Below are 11,671 nucleotides of genomic sequence, written 5' to 3'. Positions count from 1 at the left end.
GTGGTTAACAGCACTGGTTGTTCAACCTCCAGAAGACCCAACACTCACATGGCAACTAACAACTGTCCATATCTCCAGTTCTAGAGGATCTGACTCCCTCTTCTGGTCTCTGTGGTCACTCATGCATGTAAAAAAAAATTTTTTTAAGTGCCTTGGTTGGGGGAGCTGGTTAACCAATGTCACAGTCTTCCTTTTTGGGAATAATGTGACTATGAAGTCTGGTCTTAGGGATGGGAATATATATGCTTTACAGAATCATATAGTTCTGGTGACAATGAGTCAAATCTTTACTTCTAACACTTGAGAAGCTGAGGCAGGTGGATCTCTATGAGACCGAGGCCAGCCTGGTTCACATAGCAAGTTCTGGGCCACTGGGGCTATCAGGAGACCCTGTCTCAAAAACAAACAGAACAGAACAGAACAGAACAAAACAAAACAAAACAAGAGAAACAATTGCATTCTGTCAGACACTTCCAAGTTCAGTGCCAACTTTCCTTTTATAACTCTTATGCACAGCACCATGTTTTTGCCTTCTTAGGTCATTTAAATCAACAGCCATATTCTTATTTTCTTCTAATCTAACTTACTGAACATTCATGCAGAGGCCTGGGGTGGTGTCAGCATTTGACAAGCCTCTCCCAGCTAAGCCCCTGGGAGAGGCTCAGACCCTACTACCTTAGGGGCATCTAGCTGTACTTCTAGTCCAGATATGATGCTGATGGCCTTGACATCGCCTGAGCATCTTGCTCTGTGTTCTCCAAATGAGAGCTGTTGAGAAGCTTGCCCCAGGATGAGCCTTCTAAGCCTCCATCAAATTCTGAAATGGGAAGTGAGTGAGGGGCTGCATCCATCCAGAGGGATGACTGCTTGAATGATAGGAGTCTAGTTACTCCCAATCTCCAGTTTGTCTAGAAGAACTTGCAAGGCACACTTTCTCCCTCTTCTGCCTCAGAACTCTCTCAGATCAGAGCTCTCTGATTAGATCTGTCCTGATCAGAGCCCTTAGCCCTGACAGCATTGGCAGTCTCGGCTGAGCAACTCTTTTCTCCAAGGGCTTCTTTGTGTGTGATAGGATAGTCAACAGCATCCTTGACCTTAACACACCAAGGCCTCCCCTCACAGTGCCATAACCAAAATGTGCCTATGAACACTGCCACGTGTCTCCTAGAGGGTAAAATTGCTTTGATTGAGACTCTTTTTTCTTTTTCTTATTTTTATTTTTGTATATGAGTGTTTTGCCTGCATGTATGTAAGTACCCCATGTGCATGCAATGACCAAGGAAGCCAGAAGAGGGAGTTGAACCCTGGAACTGGTATTACAGATAGTTGTTAGCTGCCACGTGGGTCCTGGGAACTGGACCCGGGGTCCTCTGTAAGAGCAGCCAGTGCTCTTAACTGCTGAGTCATCTCTTCAGCCGGAGACTCCTCATCAACCCCTTCCAACCCCTTCTTTCTTTCCCTCCTTTTCCCAACAACTCTCTTTTCTGCACTCTGAGCAGCTGGAGTGCCCCGCCACCCCCTTCCCTGCCAGCATAGCAGGTAAGGACAGTGGCCAGCATTTATAGAGCACTCCCCAAAGAGTTGCACAGCATATCTGATGGACTCTTCCCAAGAGCCCCAAGGATCAATATCAACATGGTCTACATTGCAGATGTGGATTCTGGGGCTAGAGACTTGCCCCCAAAGGCACCCAACAAAGAAAGAGGGAGGGCTGGAATTCAGCCCAGGGTGTCTGACTCACAAGACACAAGCATAAGCTTTGTTCTCTGTCCCATTGGAGAGTCCCATGTTCACTCATATCATCTGCCCCCTGACCTTGATTGCAAATCTCCACAGGGAATAAGAGATACCTGTGGCATAACTACTGGTTGACCCTTCACCATATGGAGTTTGGGGTGTTAGCAAGTGTGAGCATATGGAGAGAAGTGAGGACTAGGAGAACTTTCCAATGAGGGGTTGGAGAGATGACAGCAATTGAGAGCTCTTGCTCCTTTTGTAGAGTACATAGGTTCAGTTCTCAGAACCCACATTGGACAGATTAGGATCACCTGTAACTCCAGTTCCAAGGGATCTGATGCCCCCTTCTGGTCTCCTAGGGCAACTGCATGAATATGGTACACATACAGACAAGCAGATGCACACACACACATAAATCAAAGTGAAAAATAATTAAAAGAATTTCCAATGCGAGGCTCAAAGAGAAGGTTTCTACCGTGGGCAGTGGCCACAGGGGTACATCAGTGACACGAACAGAACATACTTCTATAACTACATCACAAGCAGAAGATCACCTTTGGCCCAGATGCCTCTTTCATCTTCCCTTCCGGTCATACCCTCTCCATGTAACCATCATCCTGTCTTGTAATATTTTTTGCTCTTCCTACTCTAACCCCCACTTTTAGTAAACTGAACCTTAGAGGATGTTCTCTTTTTTGAAAATGTATTTAATTTTATGTGTATGTGGCATGGGTGCCTGAGTGTATGTATGTGTGCTAAATGCCTGCAGACATTTGTGAGCTGCCATGTGGGTCCTCTGGAAGAGCGGGAAGTGTCCTTAACCATTGAGTCATCCTCCAGCCCCAAGAATGTTTCTCTTTTGTTTCTTTTACTCAGCACAGTGAAAATATTATCTTGTTCCATTCAGCAAGACTGAATTCTTTCTTTTCTATATGTTATCCCATGGTGTAATTCAACAACAATTCATTGACCTATGTTTGTGTATTTGGAAGCTTTTAAAGCCACAACTAGTCCTTTCTAGAATCATTGTAGGAAAATGATGTCAGAGATTAAAGGAATCATCTAGAGTTGAAGTCTAAGTCTTCTAATCCCATAGAGAGACAGAGAGGTTCAGAGACTGGGGGTGTGTGTGGGGGTGAGGGGGCTGCTCCAAGACAGTATGGCTCGTAACCTGGCCCAGAAGCTGAATTTTTGGTCTCTGGGTTGCCATATTGCTTTCTGAGTCCCTGAAGAGAGTTATTCATGTAGAAGATGGGAGAGTTTAGACGCTGGACCTGCCAGGACCTAAGAACATGCAGAATGCCAGGTGGGGTGTGTGTGGAGGCTGCCTTGCTCCCTAATTTTTCCTTCAGTCTGGGTTGAAGCCAAGGAAAACAAGCCTGACTCCTCCTCCTACCAAGGGATGTCAAAAAGAGGGACTTTACAATGACTGTCTGGAAAAATCTTCCTCCTCATATCCTCCTGCAGGCTCACAGCCCAGGGAGGGGGAAGGGGGCCTCTGCTGACTGGAGTGACACAGGTTCCAGGGTCTGGAAACAAGATGGGCTTCTCCCCTCAAGGGGCTCACAATCTTTGGTAAAACCAGACAGACCTTGGGCATAGAGCAGAAAACCCTCATTTATTAGGCACTGAAATTCCATCCACGGGGGAAGCCTGCTGGAGTCTTGAGCCAGTCTCCTGTAGAAACAGCTAAGCGTGGGCAAAGCCCAGCTCCAGCCTTGGTCCTTACCTGGTGCCCTAGACCCAGCGCCTATTCTTCCAGTTATGAAATTTCTGCTGCCTGATGTCTGCCCCAGCCTGGATTCCACCCCTACAGAAAGCGGGGATGTCCATCCGTTTGCAAAGAAGTAATTTGAGCGGGTTAAAAAGATTGAAGGAGGAGAAGAGATTGACCTGCCGGCTCAATTTATCTCACTGCCCCTCCCTAGGCCCAGATGTTCCCTTCTGGTGGACCAGACGTAGAAGTATAAAAGAGAGGTTGCTTGTCTTTGCGAACTCTAGACACCCTCTCGTCCCTCCCCTCTCAGCTGCCTTCCCGCCCTGGCTCCCACACCGGGCTGGGGCGCCAACTAAATCTGATCAAAATGCAATTGCCAAGTCGTTAAGGTATTTGAATTAAAGAAAAAAAATTCCCGAGAAAGAAAGTATTTGATGGCTAATAATCTCATTTCAATATAATGGGACCTTCTTCTGCAGAGAGCAAGACAGGTTAAGAGATATAATTATGACTTCGCAAACTCTCTCCCGAGCGCGGGAGACGCGCTGACAGGTCTGTGCGCCGCTGCACCCGGCTCCGCTGGCTCCGAGGGGAGACGCTTTGTCTGCAGGGCCCGCTAAAGACTCACGGTCCCTTCCCCCCGCCCCCCAACTCGGCCTACATTGCAATTTAACTGTCAGTCGTGTCCTCGATCTGGGGATCGGTATCTGAGTCCTGCACGAGGGTAGGGGGTGGGGTGACAGAAGGGGACCGGACTTGGAGAAAGAGAGAGCGAGAGCGCGCGCGAGGGTCTGACCTGTCAAACGCTGGCCCGGGAACTCCGAGCTGGGTTTTCAAGCCCATTCCCACGGGGGCGCTTTTTAAATGCGTCTACACAGCAGGGTCTAGGAGGAGCAGCTTGAACCGCACAGATTTATTGCCCGTGTCCAAAGTGGTGTTTTTGATCCAAAAGGAATAGATTCTTTCCTGCTAGAATCGCTTAGTGTCAGCGGGTGGAAAATACCGAGTTAGGAAACTGGGGAGCGATGGCGTAGCTGTCCACTTTCCCCTTTCTACTCTCAAGCAGATTCCCCCCCCCCGCCTTTTTTTATTACAATGGAAGGGGAAAAAAATCCCATTTGAAGCCTAGATAGGAAAAGAGCATTCTTGCCGGCTCACATCTAGACCCGTCACAAAAGTGCAAGAAAGAGAATCTAATGGCAGTGCCCTGTACATTTAATAAGAATTAATAGCCGTTCAGGTCCAAAGACTACGGGAAAGTCAAGGCCCGGGGCTCCCGAGCAGTCTGAGCCGCAACGGCCAGCCAGCTGCTCATCGCAGCGGCAAGGAGGGACCAGGGAGGGGACTCCAAGTGTGCGGGAATGCACGTGCGTGGGCACCCGTCTGTGCGCAACACTGCCGGAGCAGCGCTTGGCTGCTAACGCACACAAGTAACTGGTAACGGTAAAGCCCAGGCAGGGACTGATGCAAACATTCTTAGGACCGTTCGGGTAGGCCTGTCTCGTAAAGGAGCTAGGGAGGGCAGGTGACCCGAAGCTTACGAACTGTGAGTTTGCCTTAGAGCCCCGGAACCCACAGCAGCTTTCCAACCGACTGTTCTCGCCACTCTCAAGAACCACTTTGGCAGTCAGGAATTCGAAGGATGCGGGTGCATCACCGACCCTCCCCAATCCTCGGTGATGGCCCACCCTGGAGCAAGACCATGGCGAATCCCAGGTGCCTCTGCGACAGGCGAGGCCACCGGGCCACAAGGAGTAGCGACCTCTCCTGAAGTTGGAGAGGCAGTGCTGCCAAGTTTCCAGGAATTTTCTGTGCACCCAGCTGGGTGGACCGATCTTTCCTGCAGCTGGAGCGCGTGTGCAGCTATCCGCCTCTGTGGAGTTACTTTACAAACGAGGGTGGCGCTGTCGCGTCTTCCAAGCTGCGTTTCCTCCAAGGGGAGTCTGGAGCCACGCGGGGACATTCTCCCCCTGGTGGCCCCGGCCACAGGTTTTTGAAGATCTGGGAGGAAAGTAACCCGAGAGCAGCGCTGCTCGTCTGGTTGGTCTAGGCTGATTCTCTCTCCCGGTTTTACGCTATTCCTTTGCCCTGGTCAAGCCCACAGTGACCAGGCTGTGCCAGGCCCGGCCTTTATCTGCAGCAGTCCTGGGTGTCCACACCACATATTGCAGGATGGTGCCGGGACACATGTGGAAGCAGTCCCCAACTCTGATCTTTCTGTTCCCCTTTCTTGTTGGTATTTAGTGATGCGCAGTCAGGGCAGCGGAATGCTGCTGATTGGAACCACGTGTGCGGGGGGGGGGTTTACGGGAGCTCCTAGGGTGACCGATTGGGATAGGGTCCCCCCCTTGCTAAACGCGCTGGGTGAGGGGGCTACTTCTAGGGTGACCGATTGGGATGAGGGTCTCCCTATGCTGAACGCGCTGGGTAAGGGTGCGGGAGATCCTGGGGTGATCCATCGGGGTCGGGGTCGGGGGGAGTCCCCTGCGCTGAATGTTCTGGATGACCAAGCAATTCCGGGAGCCTAGATTGCCTGGCTGGGATCTGGTCCCGGCTGGGGCCCCCGCAGAGGACCCGCTCACCATCGTCAGGGTCAGGGGCGAAGGGGCAGGTAGAGGGCAGCGCGCAGGGAGCCGGCGCGGAGGCTCGGATTACCTCGGCACCGCCCTCCCACCCGCTGCTTGCACTCGGGGGCCGGGGCGGGCTGGGGCCGTTCCCCCCTTGCTGTTTGCATTTCTCTGGCAGGCGGCGGGGCTCGGGTTGAAAAGAATCGCCTTCATTTGGAACGTTGTTTATTTTTCTTAACTAGCCAGTGCCGACAGACGACCCCACGAGCACCGCGACTGGACCCGGCCGAGCCCGCTCTTGGGAAGGGGTCAGGACAGGGGCCAGGAGGGAGAGAGGGGGAGCTGTGGGCCCCGGCCCTGGGAATACAGCCGGTCCCCCCAAGGCCGGGTTGGGGAGGGGTCGTGGCTGTCCAGTGGACCACTTTCTTCCTCCTGTTACCTTCGCTTTGACCTTGCACGAGGCCAGGCCGTCGAGTGACGATTTTGACATCCTGTCTTCTTGGATTTAAGTTGACTGTCTTTGATTTTTTTTTGTTGTTGTTGTTCCAACACTTGGGGGAATGAGGCACCTTCCTGACTCAGTTTCCTCGGCTCTCAAAGGGTTTTAATGCCTTTTCGTTGTGGATGCTCTAAGACTTCTTACCGGCTAGAAAGGACAGAGCCTGGAACTTGCCCAGAGTTCCTGAAATCAGCCCTTTTAAAAACCGAAACTGTGGTCATGCCAGGATGGATGGGGTGAAGGGACAGCCAGCAAAAGTGGGGCCCAAAGGGAAGTGGGGGTGGAATAGAGATGGAGGTCCACGATTCCTGAGCTCCGGGAAGAAATGCGGGCTGGGAAAGAGTTCTAAGCGTTTTGACACAAGATGAATAAAATGCAAATGATATTCAAAGCAAGATGCTAATGAGACTCTATTCTTTGAGCGTCCACAGCCCAGGCAGTGCCCATAATGGTGTTGGAGCTGGTGTGAACTTAGGGCCTGGCGGGGTCCAGCGGGTCCAGCAGTCCCGAGTCTCGGGTGTGCCCGCGGTGGCGCGTGTGAGTGTGTGAGTGTGGTGCAAGCCTCCTCCTGAGTGTGTGGCGCGGGCTCCGGGTGTGCTCGCGCCGACATGAAAATGAGGTCAGGGAAGGTCGTTCCACTCTGCAGCATAAATCAAGGAGGAGAGAATGGATGTGAGAGACAGTCCCTGGAGACCGCCCCGTGGAGGGAGGGGTCCCGCACAGAATGTTCCAGAAACCTGCACAGCGCTCTTCCACCCTGTGCTTCCTGTGCCCACTGCTGGGCAGGCAGTCCTGACCCAGACAAGAGCGTACCCCTCAGGCCCATCCTGCACCTCTAAATCCCAAGCCACATTCTCTCCTCTCTCCTCTCTCCTCTTCCTCCCCTCTCTCCTCTCTCCTCTCTGGCTTAGGGTCTGGAATTTACTCTGTAGAGCAGGCTGACCTGGCACACAGAGATCCACCTGCATTTGCCTCTCCTGAGTGCTGATTAAAGGTGTACACTGCTACACCGGGCTTCACCGCCCCCCCCACTCCCCCATTTAAATGTACCTTGTCTAAGTGCTCTTTGTGAACGGCAAAGCTCCTGCACCAAGCATCTCCAAAGAATGTGTAGCTGCCCTCCACTTGCTCGCTCAGTGACACACCTAACTGCTCACTTGTTACACAGGGGCACAAAGCTGGGCTCACTGGTGTGCCCTGCAGGGATCTCAATGAACCATTTATGAGGTGGTGGCTCTTGTCATTCCTCTGCCGCACAATTCCAGCCCTCTCTATCAAGTCAACCTCTATATCTTTCCCAATAACATGGCCACCCCCCCACACACACACCAGCTCTTTGCTCTCTGTGGGTCACCAGCTGAACACCAGATACTCCAGGGTGCCTTAGGGCATGCTCTCCAAGACACTTAAATTCCAGGTCATCTAGCTCCAGCTCTCACTGGAAGCTGGACCAACGTGCCAGACCTGGGTGGGGGTGCGATGCCACTTCTACACAGAGGCACAGAGCAGAGGGCACTCCTGGGAAAAACCTTGGTGGTACCCAGGGTTTCTACACCCCACTGGTATAGTGGCTACTGGCTACACCAAGAAGGGGAAACTGGCTGGAAAGTCCCTTCCCTTTCTGTTTGAGCCTGGGCCCACTTCAAATTTACCCCTACCTCATTCTTATAACAACAACAGGATGCAGCTGGGTGTGGTGGCAAGCGCCCTTAATCCCAGCCCTCAGGAGGCAGAGGCAGGTGGATCTCTGTGAGATTGTAGCAGAATGCACCAGCTCACAGAGGCACATGTTGAATTAGACTTACATTCATTCAGCAGGAGTGAACTCTATCAGACCTTGAGCAATGAAAAAGATAAAATCCTGGTCCTTGGGTACATCTCTGGGGCAGAAGGATAGTAAACAGGAACTCATGATGTGAAGTCAGGTGGGTAGCCTTTCTTGCTGCAAAAGAAAAAAAAATCAGACTGGGAGGACTGCAGGAGAGAAAAAGAGGCCATAATATTATAATAATAGACCACACAGGTTTCTGAAGGGAATGAATGAGTCTCTGACAGAGAGGATTTCCAATACGGAATGTGCCTTGGTTGGGGCCTGAGCAGAGGGGTGAGACGACCGACGGTCAAAGGAAGGTCAGGTGGGGCCAGATGCTGTGGGGTTCGCCAGGCCCTGCTGGGGGGCCTTGGATTGTAACTCGGGTCTGGAGCGAATGATGCAATCTGGTTTATAGTATTTAAAAAATGGTAAACAAGGACTAAGTGGGGATTTAACTAAGTCACTGGTGGTTTTCAGGCTTGTGAGTTTCATAACCCAGATCTTCAAACTGTCCCAATTCAACTGTGTAGAAAATGAACGCTCAGGCTGGGTGCTATCCTGCCTCCCCATAATGCTTTTGAGCAGAAGTGTCTGGAACCACACAGCAGGTAGGGTCTCTAAATGGACCAACTCCAACCAGAATCTAGGCTGTAGGTGAGGACCCTGGTGCCCCTAGTCTGAGGGTCTCTGGTGTTTGTATCCCTAACTCCAGCCCCACCTGTTCAGTCTTTGCTCTGCCTACCCTGGGACTGTTCCAGGCTGTGGAGACAGTGAAGATAATTCTGGTGAAAGAAGGCAAGATCCAGACTCAGCTGCTCCAATTCCGCAGCACTTCCTACGGAAAAGGCCTGGATTTCCGCAAAGCTGGCCCGATGGACCCACACCGTCCCCTAGTGACCACTAGGGATCCTGCATCTTGAGTCTGTACTAGCAGAACTGTGGTAGGGCAGCAGGGGGCGCCCGAACAGGCTTATGATTTATCTGTCAGGTGCCAGGTGTTAAGACACTTTCCTTACTTGGACTGAATAGCTCAGGGGTTAAGAGCACCGGCTGCTCTTGCAGAGGATCTGGGTTCTATAATTCCGGTTCCAGGGGAATTCGACGCTCTCTTCTGACCTCTGCGGGCATTGCATGACACGGGTGCACTTACATACATTCAGGGAATACACTCATACACACACACACACACACACACACACACACACACTTAACTATCAGAGTAACTCCAGGAAATTCACTGGAGCGACCTCATCCCTGAAGGTCTGAAGCGCAGGATGCCTGGCTGGGGTGGGGTCGCTACCGCACAAAGGGGAGAAGGTAGGGAGGAGGGGATGAGCCTGCCGAACCTACCTCATTGCTCCTTTCTTTAATTTGACGGTCCGGAGGTCCAGTTTTGGTCCTGGATCTTTGTAAGACACTGGGAATCCACAAACCGATCTTACACCTGCAGCAGTCAGGCTGGGGAGCCTTTCCCTTTGCAAATCTGCCAGCTCCGGCGCGGAGCTGGGAACCATTCTCCGTCCTCTGCTGCCTCCCAGTGGTTCTGTCGCAGAGTCCACCTGTCTTCTCTTACTTTTCCTCCCTGAGAGACAGGCAGGCTCCCTTCCCAGTAGCCGAACAGGCATGCCAGGAATGAATGTGAAAATTCTGGAAAGATTTAACTGCAGAACATCCCAGAGCCATGTCCACCCAACAGCAGGACCATTACTTCCAACAAGCATTAATAACCTACCAAACCACGGGCTCTGGGAGGAGTCAGCTGGCTCTTCCGTCCTTTTCAGAGCAGCAGCCATATTTTTAAATATTTTATTTTTTAATATTTTATGTGTATGAGTGTATTACCTTCATGTGTATAAGTGCACCCCTGTCATGCAATGCCCTTGGATGTCAGAAGAAAGTGTCGGATCTCCTGGAACTGGAGTTATGGGCGGTTGTTAGCTGCCGTGTAGATGCTAGGAATTGAACTGGCGTCCCATGCTCTTAACAGCTGAGCCATCTCTCCAGCCCTGGCAGCCATATTTTAATAGAGGAGAATATAGACTCAAAATGATTCCTCCATGTTGTCTACATGTATCCTGGAGAAACAAGAAATTATGTCCAAATAAAATCCTGTAAACAGGGACTGGAGAGATGGCTCATCGGTTAAGAGCACTGGCTGCTCTTGCAGAGGACCAGGGTTCTATTCCCAGCACCCACATGGTGGCTAACAACCATCAATAACTCCAGTTCCAGGCGATCTGGCACCATCTTCTGATTTCCGTGGGTATTGCACAACATGAGTGCACTTACATACATGCAGGCAATACACAAATACACATTAAAAAAACAAAAAACAAAAGAACAAACCAAAAACCTATAAACAGGGCCAATGGTGGCAGTTGTCGCCAACCTGGCCTATATAGTGAGTTACAGGCCAGCTGGGGCTACAGGGAGACCCTGTCTCAAAAACATATATATATATATATATAATTTGTGCGTGCATGCATGTGTGTGTGTGCACATCACAGCTCATATTTGGATATCAGAGCACAACTTGGGGGAGTTGTTTCTCTCCTATCAAGTGGGTCCTGGGGGTAGAATTCAGGTTGACAGGTTTGGTAGCAAGTACCTTTACCTACTGCTTTACCTACTGAGCCGTCCCTCTGGTCCTCTCCAGTAAACTTGAAATGATTATAAGTTCATAGAAACTTCAAGGACAGTGTATAGAGGTCCCAGGTCCTTTTCACCTATATGCAACCACCACTGTGATCTGGATACACAAATAGTTCACCATAACAGAGTTTACCATTACATCACGCTTTATAGCCACACCTACTCTTCCCTCTTCCAACATTTGTGCCCAGGCTTTTGTTATGAACATAAACACAGCTGTTGGGCTGGTAAGGCCAGTGAGAGGTTGCAGGTGGGTTAAGCTTGAGGGGTGATTGAGGTCAGAATAAGTGTGTAAGACATATCTCTGGGCGTGTCTGTGAGGGTGTTTCCAGAGAGATTTGCCTGAAGTAGGAAGACCACAGGCCTGATGTGGGCAGCATCATCTCATGAACTGAGGTCCTGGAGTAAATAAAAAGGGAAAGTTAGCTGAGTACCAACATTCATCTCTCCCTGCTTCTGCTTGCTTTTGTCAGGTAATATGTGTCACAGCAAAGAGAGAAGTAACAAATACAGCCCTTGAGGAGGATATTGGGACCCCAGCCTCCTCCAACCCTATCCCCCTGCTTCCCATTGTTCTTGAGGTGATCAGACCTCCTCGCCATGATGAACTGTGTCAATTAGTAATAGAGCTTAATTGTCACTAAGGGTCATTGTCAGTGGCCTAATATCCTCCTACCAAGCTCCAT

The 11,671-nt window shown here is 50.8% G+C and overlaps 1 long non-coding RNA gene across 1 annotated transcript; it reads right to left on the bottom strand.

The window, feature by feature from the left end:
* Window positions 1-7,082: 7,082 nt before the first annotated feature.
* LOC103725769 lies at window positions 7,083-9,805 on the bottom strand. Its single transcript, XR_606871.1, has 3 exons — window positions 9,684-9,805; window positions 8,326-8,462; window positions 7,083-7,160 (listed from the first exon to the last, which is right to left on the bottom strand). It is a non-coding gene; the product is annotated as an uncharacterized LOC103725769 (long non-coding RNA).
* Window positions 9,806-11,671: the final 1,866 nt, after the last annotated feature.

Source organism: Nannospalax galili, unplaced genomic scaffold (assembly GCF_000622305.1).
Source record: "Nannospalax galili isolate Female #2095 unplaced genomic scaffold, S.galili_v1.0 scaffold1892, whole genome shotgun sequence".
NCBI lineage: Eukaryota > Metazoa > Chordata > Mammalia > Rodentia > Spalacidae > Nannospalax > Nannospalax galili.
This window is presented reverse-complemented; position numbering and strand designations above follow the sequence as displayed.